The sequence below is a fragment of the Scyliorhinus torazame genome, chromosome 3 (assembly GCF_047496885.1).
Source record: "Scyliorhinus torazame isolate Kashiwa2021f chromosome 3, sScyTor2.1, whole genome shotgun sequence".
Lineage (NCBI taxonomy): Eukaryota > Metazoa > Chordata > Chondrichthyes > Carcharhiniformes > Scyliorhinidae > Scyliorhinus > Scyliorhinus torazame.
In genome coordinates, this window is record NC_092709.1 from 329,325,882 (window position 1) to 329,345,708 (window position 19,827).

A 19,827-nucleotide genomic window follows, 5' to 3' on the forward strand; every position below is an offset into this window, starting at 1 on the left:
TGTCCTTTATTTGCTGGTGACATTCATTGCTAATTGAATCGAGTATTAAAGTAGGGAAGGGCTGTTGCAACTGTTGGGCATTGGTGAGACTGCATTTGGAGTACTGCACACAGTTTTAGTCCCCTTACTTGAGGAAGGACGTAGATGCATTCGAGGTGGTTCAGAGAATGTTCACTAGATTGATTCCACGGATAAAGGACTTGTCTTCTGAAGAGAGATTGAGCAGTTTCAGCCTACACTTGTTGGAGTTTAGAAGAATGAGAGGAGATTTAATTGAGATATATAAAATGCTAAAGGGGATTGACTGGGCAGGTTTGGAGCAGATGTTTCCCATGTTGGACATTCTAGAACAAGAGGCCAATAGTTTTAGGCCAAGGGTGGCAGATTTAAAACTGAAATGAGGAGGAATTACTTCACTCAAAAGGTTGTGAATCTGTGGAATTCTCTACCTCAGAGTGCAGTGGATGCCTGAACACTAAACAAATTTAAGGAGGTGATCGATAGGTTTTTAATTAGTAGCGGGGTGAAGGGTTATGGGGAGCGGGCAGGAAGATGGAGATGAGATCCGCCATGATCGTATCGAATGGCAGCGGAGCAGCTCCAGGGGTTGAATTGCCTATTCCTGCTCCTAGTTCTTATGTTATGTGAAATGAAATGAAATGAAATGAAAATCGCTTATTGTCACAAGTAGGCTTCAAATGAAGTTACTGTGAAAAGCCCCTAGTCGCCACATTCCGGCGCCTGTTTGGGGAGGCTGGTATGGGAATCGAACCGTGCTGCTGGCCTGCCTTGGTCTGCTTTAAAAGCCAGCGATTTAGCCCAGTGTGCTAAACCAGCCCCTTATGTAATGTTATTTATCCCTCTCGGAATGCCTAAAAAAGCAATGATCTGGTTATTTAGTTCATTGCTGAATTGCGGGAGCTTGTGGTGTGCAAATTAAATCCCATAGTACAACAGTGACCACATTTCAAAAACACTTTTTAATTAGCTGTAAAGAACTTTGTTCATGAATGTTGCCTTCTGCTCTGGGCTGCAGCATGACCTAGAGCCAGCTGCCCTTCGAAGGAACCACTGAAGGCTGCTCGGGTTGGCTTTGAGTTATTTCTGTGGGTTAACCTCGAGTGTATCTCTGTCACCCTGTTTCAGATTTAACTTTCAGATCTTTTCCCACCAGAATATTCCAACTAATTCCCCAGCTCATTCAATGAGATATCTGGTAGCTTGCTAAAAGGAGGCAACTGAGTTCCAACCATTAAAATAATGCTGGGGATCGAAGGTTTGGGATGGGAGTGGGGGGGTGGGGGGGGGGGGGAGGGAGGGTGCTTCTTATATCATGAAGCCAGTGCTCCCGTCCAATGGTCCAAACTCTTCCTGATGCCCACCCTAACTAGTGTCATGTTCCAGCTATCCTCTCCCTCCATTTTGTGCAAAGCTCCAATTTTGGAGCGAGACACAGAGGTTGAAATTCATCGTCCCATTTCTCTGGCATTTAAGGGATTACTCTCAGATCGAATAAGGGCCGCATCTATTGGCCTGTCTTTAAATGGAGGTGTTGTCGCAGATGGCGATGCAGAGACAGGAATGACGATCCCACCTCACCGACTGATTCCTGACCGAGTACAGTGCTGGAAGACAGGAGTCTGGATTCTCCGTTTGGGCGAGTAAGCCGGCGTGAAAACTGCGGTTTTATGCCAGGAAAACTGGCACAAAACGGCCACCGATTCCCTGCTCCGGGGGAGGGGGCGAGCAGCCAGGCAGCGTAGAGCTCCCGGCTCCAGCTGCCGATACGGCACAGAGCATTGCCGGGTCCGTTGCCGCGCATGCGCACGGTCTGCAGTGGCCGCGCCGTACTTCATGACGAATGCAGCCCGCGGACCCGGCCCGAAAAAAGATTCCCCCCCTTCGGCCGGCTCGCACGCACCAGACCGCCTCCCCCCTCCCCCCGCCCCCCACAGTGCCCCCAGCCCCGAATAATGCCGCCCTGCCCGCGGATCGGGCCTCCCGCGACTGTGGCGGCGCTGGACTGAGTCCGCAGCCGCCACGCTGAGTTCTTGCCAGGTGAGACCACACGTGTTCCACGCCACCGGGAACTGGGCCGGTCGGGGACTGAGCATCGCGGGGTGGGCCTCATGGAATGGCCTGAGGCCATGGATACGGTGTGCGGCGTACTCCTAGAAAGCGGCGCCGCCCCACATTTCGGCGACATCGGGGATTCGCCATCCCATCGCCGAATGCGATTTCGGTGTGGGGTGTCAGAGACTCCACCCAGGTTTACTAACCCTCCAGGAATGGCCTGGAGTCTCCAGGAATTGAAGATCAATCTCCGGCGCACTGGAGGAAAAACCATTGGGATACTAAAAAGAGTGGTTTTCCCTCTTCACTTTTCTTTGAACATTTGTCTTTGTCAGGTATAAAAATGTTAGAAATGGGAAAAACAGGCTGTTTGGCTGACAGTCAATCATCATCCAATCGGGAAAAGAATCGTTTTGCTTCCCAATCGGCGTAGGAAGGCAGTGTGTCGCAGGGATGGATGTGTTGGCCGACTAATGGCTGGAGTGTTAGGGCCAACCCTCTGCTGAAAACTCCAGGAATACATTTAATTACAGTTGGCAACCCCACCAGGGCACCAAGTGAGGCGGGTGGAAGTTGACCAAAGAGGGGCGGGGATTTCAGGCCAGGTAAACGAGCTGTACCCGCAAAGGAAAGTACAATTTTCCTTTACCAGTTTTCCCGTACCAGTCTCCCCGAACAGGCGGCGGAATGTGGTGACTAGGGGCTTTTCACAGTAACTTCATTTGAAGCCTACTTGTGACAATAAGCAATTTCATTTCATTTTCATTTACAATTTCTGGAGAAAATAAATCTTGATTATAACCCTCCCGTACACAGGTGATCAAAAGGGATCTGGGACCAACTGGGACCAATATGGGACCCGTGGCTATCATTCTGCTACCCCTACCCTTAACATGAACCCGCTCCTCAACCATCTCTCTTCAACCCAAGGTTGGGTCCTGACAACTATCTGGGTAGGTAAATGGTGTGCCTGACCAGATTTTCTTTCGACACTGAGACGTACTTCCAGTGGTCATCAGCCTGCCCTGCGTCATGGGTAATTAAGGGTAACAGATCAAGTAGACGGAGAAAAGCTATTTCCACTGCTTGGGGAGTCCAAGACAAAGAGGATGGTGGGGGGCAGGCGGGTGGGGATGAGCACAATCAAAAGTTACAGCCAGACCTTTCAGGAGTGAAATTAGGAAACATTTCTGTACACAAATATGTGGTAAAAGTGTATTACTCTCTTCCACAAACAGCGATGGATCCTCGATCAATTGTTAGTTTTAAACCTGGAATCAATAGACCTTTGTTAGCCAGAGGCATTAAGGGATATTGGCGAGGGCAGGTGTATGGGGTTAGCTCACAGATCAGTCACATTCCTATTTAGTGGTGGAACAGGTTCGAGGGGCTCAGTGGCCTCCTCCTGTTCCCATGATTCGACTGACCTTGTGAACTCAGTCACAATCAGCGCTCTCAGTTCTTTCACTTCCACATGCTCAGGAGATTGCCTTCAACTGACGGAAAGGAAGGGATGTCTTAAAATATACATAACTACGCACAGTATATTGCAGTCATTTTATGATTTAAGTTATTTCCAACACGCTAACATTTCACACAGCTTATCTCTTGCTGCAACATATTTTACTCACAATTGCATCTCCTTTGAACAAGCAGATGGCGTTGCCATGGAGTCGTCCATTTTCATCACTGATGGCTGAAGTCTGTGCACTGTGTAATCAAACCACAATGATTGAGGTCTGTGGGGTGCACTGCAGCAATCAAACGACCGGTTTGCAAAGTGTTCCACAATGAACTACAGTTAGAGACTCCATTTACATAAAAAAGGGAAGGCTTCGTTTTCAGACCCTGTTACATAAGGACATAAGAAAGAGGAGCAGGAATAGATCGTATGGCTCCTCAAGGCTGCTCCGCGGATCAAGAAGGTCATGGCTGATCTTCTATCACAACTTCACTTTCCCATTCAATGCCCATACCTCTTGATTCCCTTTTGTTCTGAGATGGGTCCTTCTATCTTGAACTCTCAACGTGGGACTTGGTTATTGAACAGACTGTAGGCACACTCTGGTATCTGCTTAATACTTGTTTATTAGTGTACATGTAAACAGGTTACAGCAGTGGTAGACAAATTGCGACCTGGGGCTACATGCTGCACATCTGGGTTCTGAGTGCGACCGATGAGACATTATATGACCGTTGCCCATGTGCCCAGTTACCACCTTCCACTGATTACCGGTATTACTGAAATGAGAGACCCGGAAAGCATGCTGAGGTGCATGCTGATTGCAGACACCATTCACGGTGAGAGCCGTGCGCTCCCTCTGCATCCAAAGTATAAATATTTATTTTGCTTTTACCAAATGATGTTGATGACAGTTCTATTAATCCATGAATGATTAATCATTTTCTGTAACCGACTGATTTTCCTGGACTACACCCGGCAGCTCCCCGCCATCGAGGGGAACTTTAACCCAATCCTGCAGAGCAAACCCCAGACAGCACGCAGCCATGCCACAGTGCAGACCCGCTCCACGATTCGGAGATGCCGACCTGGCCAGACTGTTGGATGCGGTGGAGTCCAGACAGGATACCCTGTCCCCCCGAAGAGGTTGGAGGGTCAGCCACAGGGCAGCCAGTGCCACCTGGGAGGGAGTGGCAGTGGCCGGCAATGCGGCAAGTGTGACAAGGAGGACCGCCACCCAAAGCCACATGGGTGATTTGGCATCGGCCCCCTGGCACCTGTCCCACCTGTCACGCCTGGCCGCTCCCCCCTCCCCCCCAACCGATGACCCTGCAGTTAATGCCACACCCTCCACCATCACCTCCCCCACCAACCCTCCTCAGCACAAAACTGTGCTTGTGCCCCGGCATGCCCTGACACCCAACAGGACACCCCACCCATTACTGTGCTCATGCCCGTCCCCCGTCATGTCCCCCACCCCCACCCCATCGCGGTGCATGAAGCGTCCGGCTCACGATGCCTTCTCTTTGGCCCCGCAAGAGAGGTTGACCCAGAACAGAGGGGAAAGAGCCCAGATAGGCGGCGGGTGCTGGACATCAGAGTCCTCAACCACTATGAGGAACAGGCCCAGGAGGTACCGGGGGGAACCGAGGGCAGAGCAGTCATTGGCGTCAAGCTTGTGTCATAATACACACCAATATATCACGGTGCAGCCACACACACTGATGGACACACAGTGGGATCAATCAACACACACAACACCGCATCCAATCACCAGTTAGAGCACACGCACGATAAAGACAGGGAGCATCAGTGTTCCCGCTGATTCGAGCTGCAGCTTCCTAGTAGGACAGAGCTCACAGCCTGCAGCACAGACAGTCACCATGTGCTGAGTGCATCGACTGCTTAGGACAAAGCAAAGGTCTTTAGTTAAAGCTAGTATTGTGTTAACCCAGAGTGAGAGTATGTTAAACTGTTAATGACTCAATGAAATAGTGTTGCACTATTTCAAGTGTTGGTGACCTGTATGTTTTCCACGGATTCAGAGCGCCCAACACAACAGCTTGGCCTGCACTGTAGAGGTGAGTATCCACCGGCCCCCACCCAGATGATGAGTCACACATGAGTTGTTCATGCCAGACATAATGATTGTGCATTCCCACTGACCAAACGTCCATTTTCCTGTAGGATCTCAATCTGATGGTGCCGGCCCCACCTCCAACACCCCCCCCCACTCTCGCCCCCCCCCCCCCCAAACCACCCCCATCCAAGAGAACAACTCGGAAGAGAGCTCTGAGGATGCCATCATTGAGGCAGCACAGCTGTCACCCCCACCTTCCACCTGCGCAGAAACACACACCTCGGTGGGAGACAGTAGTGGTCAGGCTTCTGGGGCACAATCTGGTGAGCACCACATCATTCCTGATGCACATCAGGGGGAGGCAGGAAATCCCAGGCGAGACAGCAGTCAGAGCTCTGCTGGATCCCAGGACCCAGTCAGGTGTCGAGCCTCTGGACAAGGTTATCCCAGAGCTGATGCAGACGCTAAGGTGCGACCGTGAGATGCTGAGGGGGATGTCAGCGACAGTCCAGTGGGTCCATAGTCGACTGGAGGAGTCCCAAAGGCTACGGGCACAGGGGATGCTGCCGGCAATACGTGGCACTGAGGCCAACTGGCGACCGCAGTGAAAATCAAATCCTGGAGCATGACGTCAGCAGCATGAGTCGTGGTGTTGGTCAGTCAGTGACGGCCATGGCTGAGCACCTAGACAGCATGTCCCGGTCCTGGAGGCTGCAACCTTGGCACAGGTGGACCTTGCCAAGGTGCTGCGGAGCATGTCCCAGCCTCAGGTGGGCATTGCCAAGGCGCTCCAGTTGCTGAGGAAGGTGTCCCAGACGCAGGTGGACATTGGCGAGGCACTGCAATGTGTGGCCCGGTCACAGGGGTCATCGCTGAGGACGTCAATACCATGGTACAGACATTGGGGAGCCGCCCAGGACTGGCAGCACCAGAAGACTCAGGGGCATTTGGAACTCACTCCAGCTGACCCTCCATCCCGAGGTGACCCCCAGGGACCTACACACATCAACCGGGAGGATGACGCACTGGAGGCCAAACCAAAGCCTCCCTACAGTGCCGACACAGGCCCGCCGCCTTGGAGTGATGTTACATAGACCCTGGGAGGGCAGAACAGGGTGATTGGGTTGGGGTGGGTGGGGAATGGGTGTGTGGGGGGATTGTTTGGGGAGAAGGGGCAGGGGGGAGGGAAAGGTGGATTGGGTGGGGGGATGGAGGAATGGGTGGGGGTTACGGTGGGTGGGAAGGGGAGAGGGGGTGACATGACGGATAAAGTCATGTCCTATGAGAAGTGGGCGAGGATGAGGTCGTCCCTGGCCCTCTGGGCGGATCCTCGCCGCTGCTGCTTGTCCCCCCATCCTCTGGCTGCTCCCACGGGTCCTCCCTGGGCCCGTTCTCCAGCCCCTCCTGGTCCGGCTTCTCCTCTGATGAGGCCGCATGTTCCTCCTCCTCCAAGTCGCTCCATGGAGAGATTGAGGAGACTGTGCCCCTATCCTCCAGTGTTTAGGACAATGCGAGTTGATCACATTGAAGCATAAAAAATTCCTCTAAGGCACTACAGAGTAGGTGCAAGACGGGTGTTTCCCTTAGCTAACAGTGGGGGGCAGGGGCAGTTCTGGAACTAGGGAACTCTTATTCTACCTCAGAATAAGAGGTAGACCATTTGGGAGTGAGATGAGGAGGAATTCCCTCACTCAGAGGGTAATGAGTCGTTGGAATTGTCTACCCCTGAGGGCTCAAGCGTGGCGCACGTTCAAGACACAGATATTAAAGGTTTCAAGGGATTTGGGGATAGTGCTGGAAAATGTTGCTGAGGCAAAAGATCAGCCATGGTCCAGTTGAATGGTGGAGCAGTCTCGAGGGGCTGAATGGCCTACTCCTGCTTATATTTCCTGTCTTCCAGTGTGCTGACTGACCACTGAATGGAAGAGTCGGTCAGCTAACACTGATGGACCCAGGATGCCACACTGGCAAAAGACATTGGTTTTTATTTGTCCTGTCATTTCTAAGTTCGTGTGACCCCTGCCACATTTTCTGATGTGGAGATGCCGGCGTTGGACTGGGGTGAGTACAGTACGAAGTCTAACAACACCAGGTTAAAGTCCAACAGGTTTGTTTCGATGTCACTAGCTTTCGGAGCGCTGCTCCTTCCTCAGGTGAATGCAGAGGTCTGTTCCAGAAACACATATATAGACAAATTCAAAGATGCCAAACAATGCTTGGAATGCTCGCATTCCTAGCATTGTTTGGCATCTTTGAATTTGTCTATATATGTGTTTCTGGAACAGACCTCTGCATTCACCTGAGGAAGGAGCAGCGCTCCGAAAGCTAGTGACATCGAAACAAACCTGTTGGACATTTTCTGATGTTATTTCAAATTGTCTTTTTAAAAAAGATTTGGCTTTTTCATTAATGGAGCACCCCGACAGCGAGCGGAGGGACAGAGGGTAGGTAGGGAGGACCAGAACCGAAAGACACTCTTCTCATCGATCGCCTCATCTCTTGGTGTCAAATTTGCTGATAATTTTGTGTGATTTTTTTTTCCCATGCTGTTAGCTTTATTTCTGAATGATTATAATTACTGCCAGATGGAATCACGCTCAACATTGATGCAGTCGATGCTGGCTTCCAGCTTTTATTGGATGAGTTGCAGCCTAATATAGATTAATCACAATCCTCTTTCACTGTGTGCTGACGGAGAAGCCTTATTTAGAAAACATTCACAATGACAGTTTGCCTCCATTTCACCCTTCACAACAGTGTCAAACAACTTGTTTAAAATATTGATTTAAAAATATTAAAATTTATATACTATATTTATATATTTCCAAACATAGCCACTCTGAAAATAACATTCACCTCCTGCATGACAATATACAAACCAGAAAGTCGTAGAATATTTGAGCACAGAAGGTAGCCGCTCGGCCAATGTGTCCACGCCAGTTCTCTGAAGGCACAATGCACTTCGTTCCACTCCCCTGCTCTTCCTCAATAGCCCTGCAAACCTTTCCTCTTCGAGTATTTATCCAAACCCCTTTGTCCAATTCAGCTAAAAATGCATCCCCTAGTTATTGACCCACCTTCCAGTAGAGGCAGTTTCTCCTCATCTATTCCATCACCGCTCCTCTTAATCAATAGCTTATTTGGAGGATCAGTTGGCAGTTTGTCCAGATCACCGGACACAGTGCCCAGCTCTTGATCCCAATTGAAATATAACAAACTGCTAAAAAGCAACACAGAACTCCATCACGGAACTCCATCACGGAACTCCATCACAGAGCTCCATCACAGAACTCCATCGCACAACTCCATCACAGAACACCATCACAGAACTCCATCACAGAACTCCACCACGGAACTCCATCACAGAGCTCCATCACAGAACACCATCACAGAACTCCATCACAGAACTCCATCGCACAACTCCATCACAGAACTCCACCACGGAACTCCATCACAGAACTCCATCACAGAACTCCATCACAGAACTCCACCACGGAACTCCATCACAGAGCTCCATCACAGAACTCCATCGCACAACTCCATCACAGAACTCCACCACGGAACTCCATCACAGAACACCATCACAGAACTCCATCACAGAACTCCACCACGGAACTCCATCACAGAGCTCCATCACAGAACACCATCACAGAACTCCATCACAGAACTCCATCGCACAACTCCATCACGGAACTCCATCACGGAACTCCATCACAGAGCTCCCTCACGGAACTCCATAACGGAACTCCATCGCGGAACTCCATCACAGACTCCATCGCAGAACTCCATCGCACAACTACATCACAGAACTCCATCACAGAACTCCATCACAGAACTCCATCACGGAACTCCATCACAGAGCTCCATCACGGAACTCCATCACAGAACTCCATCACGGAACTCCATCACGGAATTCCATCACAGAACTCCATCGCACAACTCCATCACAGAACACCATCACAGAACTCCATCACAGAACTCCATCACGGAACTCCATCACAGAACTCCATCACGGAACTCCACCATGGAACTCCATCACAGAACTCCATCACAGAACAACATCACGGAACTCCATCACAGAACTCCGTCACAGAACTCCATCACGGAACTCCATCACAGAACTCCATCACGGAACTCCACCATGGAACTCCATCACAGAACTCCATCAAAGAACTACATCACGGAACTCCATCACAGAACTCCGTCACAGAACTCCATCACGGAACTCCATCACAGAACTCCATCACAGAACTCCATCACGGAACTCCATCATGGAACTCCATCACAGAACTCCATCATAGAACTCCATCACGGAACTCCATCACAGAACTCCGTCACAGAACTCCATCATGGAACTCCATCACAGAACTCTATCATAGAACTCCATCACGGAACTCCATCACAGAACTCCGTCACAGTACTCCATCACAGAACTCCATCACGGAACTCCATCACAGAATTCCATCACGGAACTCCATCACAGAACTCCCTCACAGAACTCCATCACGGAACTCCATCACAGAATTCCATCACGGAACTCCATCACGGAACTCCATCACAGAACACCATCACAGAACTCCATCACAGAACTCCATCACGGAACTCCATCACGGAACTCCATCGCACAACTCCATCACGGAACTCCATCACGGAACTCCATCACAGTACTCCCTCACGGAACTCCATCACGGAACTCCATCACGGAACTCCATCACAGAACTCCATCGCACAACTCCATCACAGGACACCATGACAGATCTCCATCACAGAACTCCACCACGGAACTCCATCACAGAACTCCATCACGGAACTCCATTACAGAACTCCATCACGGAACTCCATCGCACAACTCCATCACAGAACACCATCACAGAACTCCATCACAGAACTCCACCACGGAACTCCATCACAGAGCTCCATCACAGAACACCATCACAGAACTCCATCACAGAACTCCATCGCACAACTCCATCACGGAACTCCATCACGGAACTCCACCACAGAGCTCCCTCACGGAACTCCATCACGGAACTCCATCACGGAACACCATCACAGAGCTCCCTCACGGAACTCCATCACGGAACTCCATCACGGAACTCCATCACAGAGCTCCATCACGGAACTCTATCACAGATCTCCATCACGGAACTCCATCACGGAACTCCATCACGGAACTCCATCACTGAACTCCATCACAGAGCTCCTTCACGGAACTCCATCGCGGAACTCCATCACAGAACTCCATCGCACAACTCCATCACAGAACTCCATCACAGAACTCCATCACAGAACTCCATCACGGAACTCCATCACGGAACTCCATCACAGAGTTCCATCACGGAACTCCATCACAGAACTCCATCACGGAACTCCATCACGGAACTCCATCACGGAACTCCATCGCACAACTCCATCACGGAACACCATCACAGAACTCCATCACAGAACTCCAACACGGAACTCCATCACAGAACTCCATCACGGAACTCCATCATGGAACTCCATCACAGAACTCCATCACAGAACTACATCACGGAACTCCGTCACAGAACTCTGTCACGGAACTCCATCACAGAACTCCATCACGGAACTCCATCATGGAACTCCATCACAGAACTCCATCATAGAACTCCATCACGGAACTCCATCACAGAACTCCGTCACAGAACTCCATCACGGAACTCCATCACAGAACTCCGTCACAGAACTCCATCACGGAACTCCATCACGGAACGCCATCACGGAACTCCATCACAGAACTCCATCACAGAACTCCATCACGGAGCTCCATCACGGAACTCCATCACAGAACTCCATCACAGAACTCCATCACGGAACTCCATCATGGAACTCCATCACAGAACTCCATCATAGAACTCCATCACGGAACTCCATCACAGAACTCCGTCACAGAACTCCATCACGGAACTCCATCACAGAACTCCATCACAGAACTCCATCACGGAACTCCATCACGGAACGCCATCACGGAACTCCATCACAGAACTCCATCACAGAACTCCATCACGGAACTCCATCACGGAACTCCATCACGGAACTCCATCACGGAACTCCATCACAGAACACCATCACAGAACTCCATCACAGAACTCCATCGCACAACTCCATCACGGAACTCCATCACGGAACTCCACCACAGAGCTCCCTCACGGAACTCCATCACGGAACTCCATCACGGAACTCCATCACAGAACTCCATCACGGAACTCCACCACAGAGCTCCATCACGGAACTCTATCACAGAACACCATCACAGAACTCCATCACAGAACTCCATCACGGAACTCCATCACAGAACTCCATCACGGAACTCCATCATGGAACTGCATCACAGAACTCCATCACAGAGCTACATCACGGAACTCCGTCACAGAACTCCGTCACGGAACTCCATCACAGAACTCCATCACAGAACTCCATCACGGAACTCCATCATGGAACTCCATCACAGAACTCCATCATAGAACTCCATCACGGAACTCCATCACAGAACTCCGTCACAGAACTCCATCACGGAACTCCATCACAGAACTCCATCACAGAACTCCATCACGGAACTCCATCACGGAACGCCATCACGGAACTCCATCACAGAACTCCATCACAGAACTCCATCACGGAACTCCATCACGGAATTCCATCACGGAACTCCATCACGGAACTCCATCACGGAACTCCATCACAGAACTCCATCACAGAACTCCATCACAGAACTCCATCATGGAACTCCATCACAGAACTCCATCACAGAACTCCATCACAGAACTCCATCATGGAGCTCCATCACAGAACTCCATCATGGAACTCCATCACAGAACTCCATCACAGAACTCCATCACGGAGCTCCATCACGGAACTCCATCACGGAATTCCATCACAGAACTCCATCATGGAACTCCATCACAGATCTCCATCACAGAACTCCATCACGGAACTCCATCACAGAACTCCATCACAGAACTCCATCACGGAACTCCATCACAGAGTTCCATCACAGAACTCCATCACGGAACTCCATCACAGAACTCCATCACGGAACTCCATCACGGAACTCCATCACAGAACTCCATCACAGAACTCCATCACAGAACTCCATCACAGAACTCCATCACACAGCGATGGAGAGGGACCAACAAACACAGCCACTGAACTTTCAAACAGACTGAAAAAGGGCCATACACACAGTTCCTTGAAAGAGAAACAAGGAACCTCTCGACTTCCCACTACCTGGTTCCAGGTTTTCTCTTACCTGAGGAAACCAGCCTCATGCAGATCAATGACTGGACCCATTGCAACTGCTGAACCATCTCTGCAATTTACAAGCCTTCACTTCCAATAGCTTAACAAAGCGACTATGAAATACCAAGCCTGCATCAAAATAGAGACCAAGATCCATTACAATTTTTATTAAACATTGTTCTATGTTTATTTGTACCTAATTTTGATGTTTGTGCATGAGAGTGTGAATGATACAGTTAGTAACCTCCAGCGTAAGGGTGTGAAAAAATAAACAAACCCTTTTAAATACAAAAGGTTGGCTTCTGGGTTAGAACATAGAACTAGAACATTACAGCGCAGTACAGGCCCTTCGGCCCTCGATGTTGCGCCGACCTGTGAAACCACTTTAAAGCCCATCTACACTCTTCCCTTATCGTCCATATGTCTATCCAATGACCATTTGAATGCCCTTAGTGTTGGCGAGTCCACTACTGTTGCAGGCAGGGCATTCCACGCCCTTACTACTCTCTGAGTAAAGAATCTACCTCTGACATCTGTCCTATATCTATCTCTCCTCAATTTAAAGGTATGTCCCCTCGTGCTAGACATCACCATCCGAGGAAAAAGGCTCTCACTGTCCACCCTAGCTAATCCTCTGATCATCTTGTATGCCTCAATTAAGTCACCTCTTAACCTTCTTCTCTCTAACGAAAACAGCCTCAAGTCCCTCAGCCTTCCCTCAAGATCTTCCCTCCATACCAGGCAACATTCTGGTAAATCTCCTCTGCACCTTTCCAATGCTTCCACATCCTTCCTATCATGCGGTGACCAGAATTGCACACAATACTCCAAATGCGGCCGCACCAGAGTTTTGTACAGCTGCAACATGACCTCATGGCTCCGAAACCTAATCCCTCTACCAATAAAAGCTAACACACCGTACACCTTCTTAACAATCCTCTCAACCTGGGTGGCAACTTTCAGGGATCTATGTACATGGACACCGAGATTTCTTTGCTCATCCACACTACCAAGAATCTTACCATTAGCCCAGTACTCTGTCTTCCTGTTATTCCTTCCAAAATGAATCACCTCACACTTTCCTGCATTAAACTCCATTTGCCACCTCTCAGCCCAGCGCTGCAGCTTATCTATGTCCCTCTGTAACTTGGAACACCCTTCAGCACTGTCCACAACTCCACCGACTTTAGTGTCATCTGCAAATTTACTCACCCATCCTTCTACGCCCTCCTCCAGGTCATTTATAAAAATGACAAACAGCAATGGCCCCAAAACAGATCCTTGTGGTACACCACTAGTAACTGGACTCCTGTCTGAACATTTCCCATCAACCACCACCCTTTGTCTTCTTCCAGCTAGCCAATTTCCGATCCAAACTACTAAATCACCCTGAATCCCATGCCTCCGTATTTTCTGCAGTAGCCTACCATGGGGAACCTTCTCAAACGCTTTACTGAAATCCATATACACCACATCAACTGCTTTACCCTCATCCACCTGTTTGTTATTTAACCTAGGGTAAGAAAATCATAGACTCACATAGAAATGTAAATGCATGGCAATTTAAATTAAAGGATAACGCCATAATAATTGTCTATAACATCCCCATTAAATCTCCCTTGACTTCCTCTCCTCAAGGTAGGATAATTCCAGCTTCTTTATTCTCTTGTCATAACTGTATTCCCTCAATCTTGGTACCTGTCCAATGTCTTGACATCCATCCTGAAGGCGGCTGCCCAGAATTGTGCTACCGTGCTAGCACAGTGGTTAGCACAGTGGTTAGCTTCAAAGCTCCAAGGTCCCAGGTTCACTGTCTGTGTGGAGGCTGCGCAATCTCCCCGTGGGTTTCCTCCGGGTGCTCCGGTTTTCTCCCACAATCCAAAGATGTGCAGGTTAGGTGGATTGCCCGAGCTAAATTGCCCTTAGTGTCCAGAAAGGGAAGATGGGGTTACTGGGATATGAAATGAAATGAAAATCGCTTATTGTCACAAGTAGGCTTTGTATGAAGTTACTGTGAAAAGCCCCTAGTCGCCACATTCCGGCACCTGTTCGGGGAGGCTGATACGGGAATCAAGCTGTGCTGCTGGCCTGCCTTGGTCTTCTTTCAAAGCCAGCAATTTAGCCCTGTGCTAAACGGGGATAGGGTGGAGGTGTGGGCTTAAGTGGGGTGCTCTTTCCAAGGGCCGGTGCAGACTCGATGGGCCAAATGGCCTCCTTCGGCACTGTAAATTCTATGACTATGTTTATGACGAATTGGGCACAACGGGTGGAATTCAATGGGGCCAACATGAGCCTGGGTGGGTGGTAGAGGCGGGACGCTTCACATCCTTTAAAAAGTACCTGGATGAGCAGTTGGCACAGTTAAGCATTCAAGGAAAGTGCTGGCAAATGGGATTAGCTCGGCAGGTCAGGTGTTTTTCATGCGTCGGTACAGACTCGATGGCCCAAAGGGCTCCTTCTGCGCTGTGTGATTCTGTGATTCTGCGATTCGGAGGTCAGCCCACCTGGTGGGAAACTCACATCACTTCTGAGGGGGAGGTGAGTGCTTGTCAGGCTTGTAATTGGTCAGCATTGGGCCTTCCTCAGGATTCAGGACCCCGGTCTCCCAGCCACGTGTTTCCCGGCAGCGAGGGGCGGCACGCCACTCGCTCGTGGAGGCATTCTCTTGTCCCACCGCTGTCGATGGGAATTCCCATTGAAGCCACTCCACACCCCTGGGAAACCCGCGGGAGGAGCTGCACTGCCGACGGGATTGGAGAATCCCTCCACCAGTGAACAGCCACATAATTCCGTCCGACGCCACTATTTATAAAGTCTGACATCATGTATGAATAATCTTTGGTTCATCATCCCACCTTCAAAAGATTGTGGGCTGGATTCTCTGTTCCTGAGGCTAAGTGCCGACGTCAACAGAGGTTCCGCAGTGTTTCACGACGGGAAAATCGGTATGAAGCATGCGCTGATTTTGCTACCGCTGAGGGGCTAGCACCAGTGCCACATGCATCACCCGCAGAACGTGCGGAAAACGGTTGGACAATCACAGGGTCCATGCTGCACATACGCAGGACTGAGAAGCTGCAGCCCATGCAACGCCTACAGCCACCACACACGTGGACCACGTACCCACCCACCCGACCCCACAGCCCACCTCCTGGCCTCCCCCCGCCATTCCCCCCCAGCCATGGGAGAAACCCCCCGGCCAGCAACAGGGATCTCGGCCGGCTGTGGCTGTGCTGGACAGTGTCCGCACGCCCTCTCTTTCTCCCGGCTGCCACCACGCCAGGCTCACAACCGCTAAGTCCACACGTGGCCCTCGCCGTCGGGAACTCTGCCAATTGGAAGCGGAGCATCGCAGGTGTGCACGCTTAATGACATTCCGACGGGGTTGCAACTGCGCGGCGCGCGGCGCGATGATGCCGATTTGGAGGGGGCGGAGCATCGCAACCTGGGGCGAAATTCTCCGTTATCGGCGGACAGTCCGCCGATCGGCGCAAAAAACGGCGCAAATCCCACTTGCGTCACGTCATAAAAATTGGCCGATAGTCTCCGGCCCGAAATGGGCTAGCAGCGACGTGACAGGATCCGCGCTTGCGCAATGGTTCACGCCGTGCAGCGTCATATGCGCTGCACGGCGTGACGGCTCATAAGGCAGTGCAGCTCCCCCCGCCCGACCGGAACACCCGACCGCAACACCCGACTTGATGGCTGGCCGTCGCTCAGCCCCGAGGTTCGAGTCACGCGATGTGGAGGCGCTCCTGGACGCGGTGGAGCAGAGGAGGGACGCCCTGTATCCCGGGCACGGCCGCAGAGTTGCCCCACGCCACAGCCGGCGTCTGTGGAGGGAAGTGGCAGAGGCCGTCACCGCTGTGGCCCTAACACCACGGACAGGCACCCAGTGCCACAAGAAGGTGAACGACCTCGTCAGAGCAGGCAGGGTGAGCCTCCCCCATATCCCCCATATCCCCCCTCCCCATATCCCCCCTCCCCCATATCCCCCATATCCCCCCTCCCCCATATCCCCCCTCCCCCATATCCCCCATATCTCCCCCTCCCCCATATCCCCCCTCCCCCATATCCCCCCTCCCCATATCCCCCCTACCCCATATCCCCCCTCCCCCATATCCCCCATACCCCCCTCCCCATATCCCCCCTCCCCCATATCCCCCTCCCCCATATCCCCCCTCCCCCATACCCCCCCCTCCCCCATATCCCCCCTCCCCCATATCCCCCCTCCCCCATATCCCCCATATCCCCCCTCCCCCATATCCCCCCTCCCCCATATCCCCATATCCCCCCTCCCCATATCCCCCCTCCCCCATATCCCCCCCTCCCCCATATCCCCCATATCCCCCCTCCCCCATATCCCCCCTCCCCCATATCCCCCATACTCCCCCTCCCCCATATCCCCCCTTCCCATATCCCCCCTCCCCCATATCCCCCCTCCCCCATATCCCCCATATCCCCCCCCATATCCCCCCTCCCCCATATCCACCCCTCCCCCATATCCCCCCTCCCCCATATCCCCCATATCCCCCCTCCCCCATATCCCCCCTCCCCCATATCCCCCATACCCCCCTCCCCTATATCCCCCCTCCCCCATATCCCCCATATCCCCAAGTGAATCCAGCCCTAACCTTAACCTCTGCAATGCACGCGCAACCGATGGCGTGCATTCATATACCTGCCTAACACTGTTGCCTTTTACCCCTGCCACCACCCCCCCCCCCCCCACAGGAGAAGCGCGCACACAACAGTAGGGAGCATGTGAGGACTGGAGGAGGGCCCGCTGATGAGAGGCCACTGACCGTACACAAGGAAAGGGCCCTGGAACTGGCTGGCGGACCTGAGGACCGGGAGGTTGCTGATGCAGAGGTCGGGACCCCACGAGCAAGTGAGCCACCAACAGCCCGTCCCCATATCCCCCCTCCCCTATATCCCCCTCCCCCGTATCACCTGATCACTGCCTGATGTCTAACCATGCATGCTTCATTGTGTATCGCAGGACCAAACGTCCAGGCACCCATCCCCGCAGATGCACACCGCCCGCAGGATGCCCCTCGGAGACCACGGGAGACGGAGAGACCCGAACTCTCCAGCATGCGACGCCCGCAGGATGCCCCTCGGAGACCACGGGAGACGGAGAGACCCGGACCCTCCAGCATGCGACGCCCGCAGGATGCCCCTCGGAGACCACGGAAGACGGAGAGACCCGGACCCTCCAGCATGCGACGCCCGCAGGATGCCCCTCGCACACCACAGGAGACGGAGAGACCCGGACCCTCCAGCATGCGACGCCCGCAGGATGCCCCTCGCACACCACGGGAGACGGAGAGACCTGGAGCAACAGGGAGACGACACCCCCGTCACGTGCGAGAGCGACCACCCAGCGATGAGGGGGGCAGCCACAGGCCCCCGTCACATCCGAGCCAGGACACCACTACCCAGGACAACACTATCCAGGACACCCCTACCCGGGACACCACTACCCAGGACACCCCTACCCGGGACACCACTACCCAGGACACCCCTACCCGGGACAGCACTACCCGGGACAGCACTACCCGGGACAGCACTACCCGGGACAGCACTACCCGGGACAGCACTACCCAGGACACCCCTACCCGGGAAGACGAAATACCGGACAGTGACTCAGAGTGGATGGGTGGAGACGAACCCCCACCCCAAAGTGCCATGGACTCAGAGTGGGACGAAGAGCACAACACAATGCCACTGCTGTCACCAACACACTCCACCATCGCAGAAACACTCACCACGGTTGGGCACTTTAGTGATGAGGCGTCTGGTACACTCACTGGTGCGCACAACACAGCCGTCCCGGTACAGCAGGTGGAGGTAGGAGCAGCAGAGGGACCGGGCGGTCGGAGGGCAGCCCAGGCCAAGCGAACATCTGCCGCCCAGATGGATCCCGGGTTCCTGCAGTTACCACACCCACACATAGATCCGATGCAACCACCGACACGGAGACGAGCGAATAGGGTGACGGGTGGCTTGCGGCGGCTGCGGTCGCAGGTGGAGGAGTCCACCCGTGTCCAGGAGCTGGGAGTGGTCCCGGTCATGCGTGCCACCCAGGCTGACACCGCACGGGTGGCGTCCGCGGTGGAGGCAATGGGTGCGACGGTGTCAGACATGGGGAACGGTTTGCGAGGCCTGGGGCCTTCCGTGCAGGCGGCGTCTGTGGCCCAGGAAATGGCTGCCCTCTCACAGGAGGCCATGAGCCAGTGCCAGCGCCAGATGGCAGAGGCGCTCAACGCGATAGCCCAGTCTCAGCAGGCCATGGCCCAGTCTCAGCAGGCCATAGCCCAGTCTCTGCAGGCCATGGCCCAGTCTCAGCAGGCCATCGCTGAGGGCATCGGCGCCAGTGGCCATGTGTGAGCCGGCGTCACACTGTCACAGACAGGGTTCGACAACCCCCTGGGCTCCATGGCTGCAAACCTGCAGACCCCAGTCGATACCAGCACGGGCCTCCAGGACTGGCAGCGCCAGATGTCGGGGGCGCGTCGGATGGCCAGTCTGTTCGCATCCCCCACCCATGTAGAGGCCTGGGGGCCATCGGGCACCCCGAGGGAGGAGGAGGTGGTGTGGTCCGTCCCGGCTCCCTCTGTAGGGGAGGTCCCGGTACACAGCGACACCTCGGACTCCCCCCCTTCCGTCCCAGGTGCATCGGGTGGGCAACGGGCAGGACAGGCTGGCAGCTCGCCATCCCAGTCGCCCGGGCCGCAGCCTGGCCCATCTAGGCCAGGACGCCCCAGGAAACGGCCGCCAAAGGGATCCAGTGTCAGAGGGCAGGAATCACAGGAGTCCACCTCCAGTTCTGCTGTACGGTCTGGGGAACCACGTAGACGTAGTCAAAGGGCCCGTAAGGCCAAACAATTAGACACTGAGTAAGTTGGCACGGGTGCAGGGCACAGATGAGTTTTAGGGGCTAGGGCAC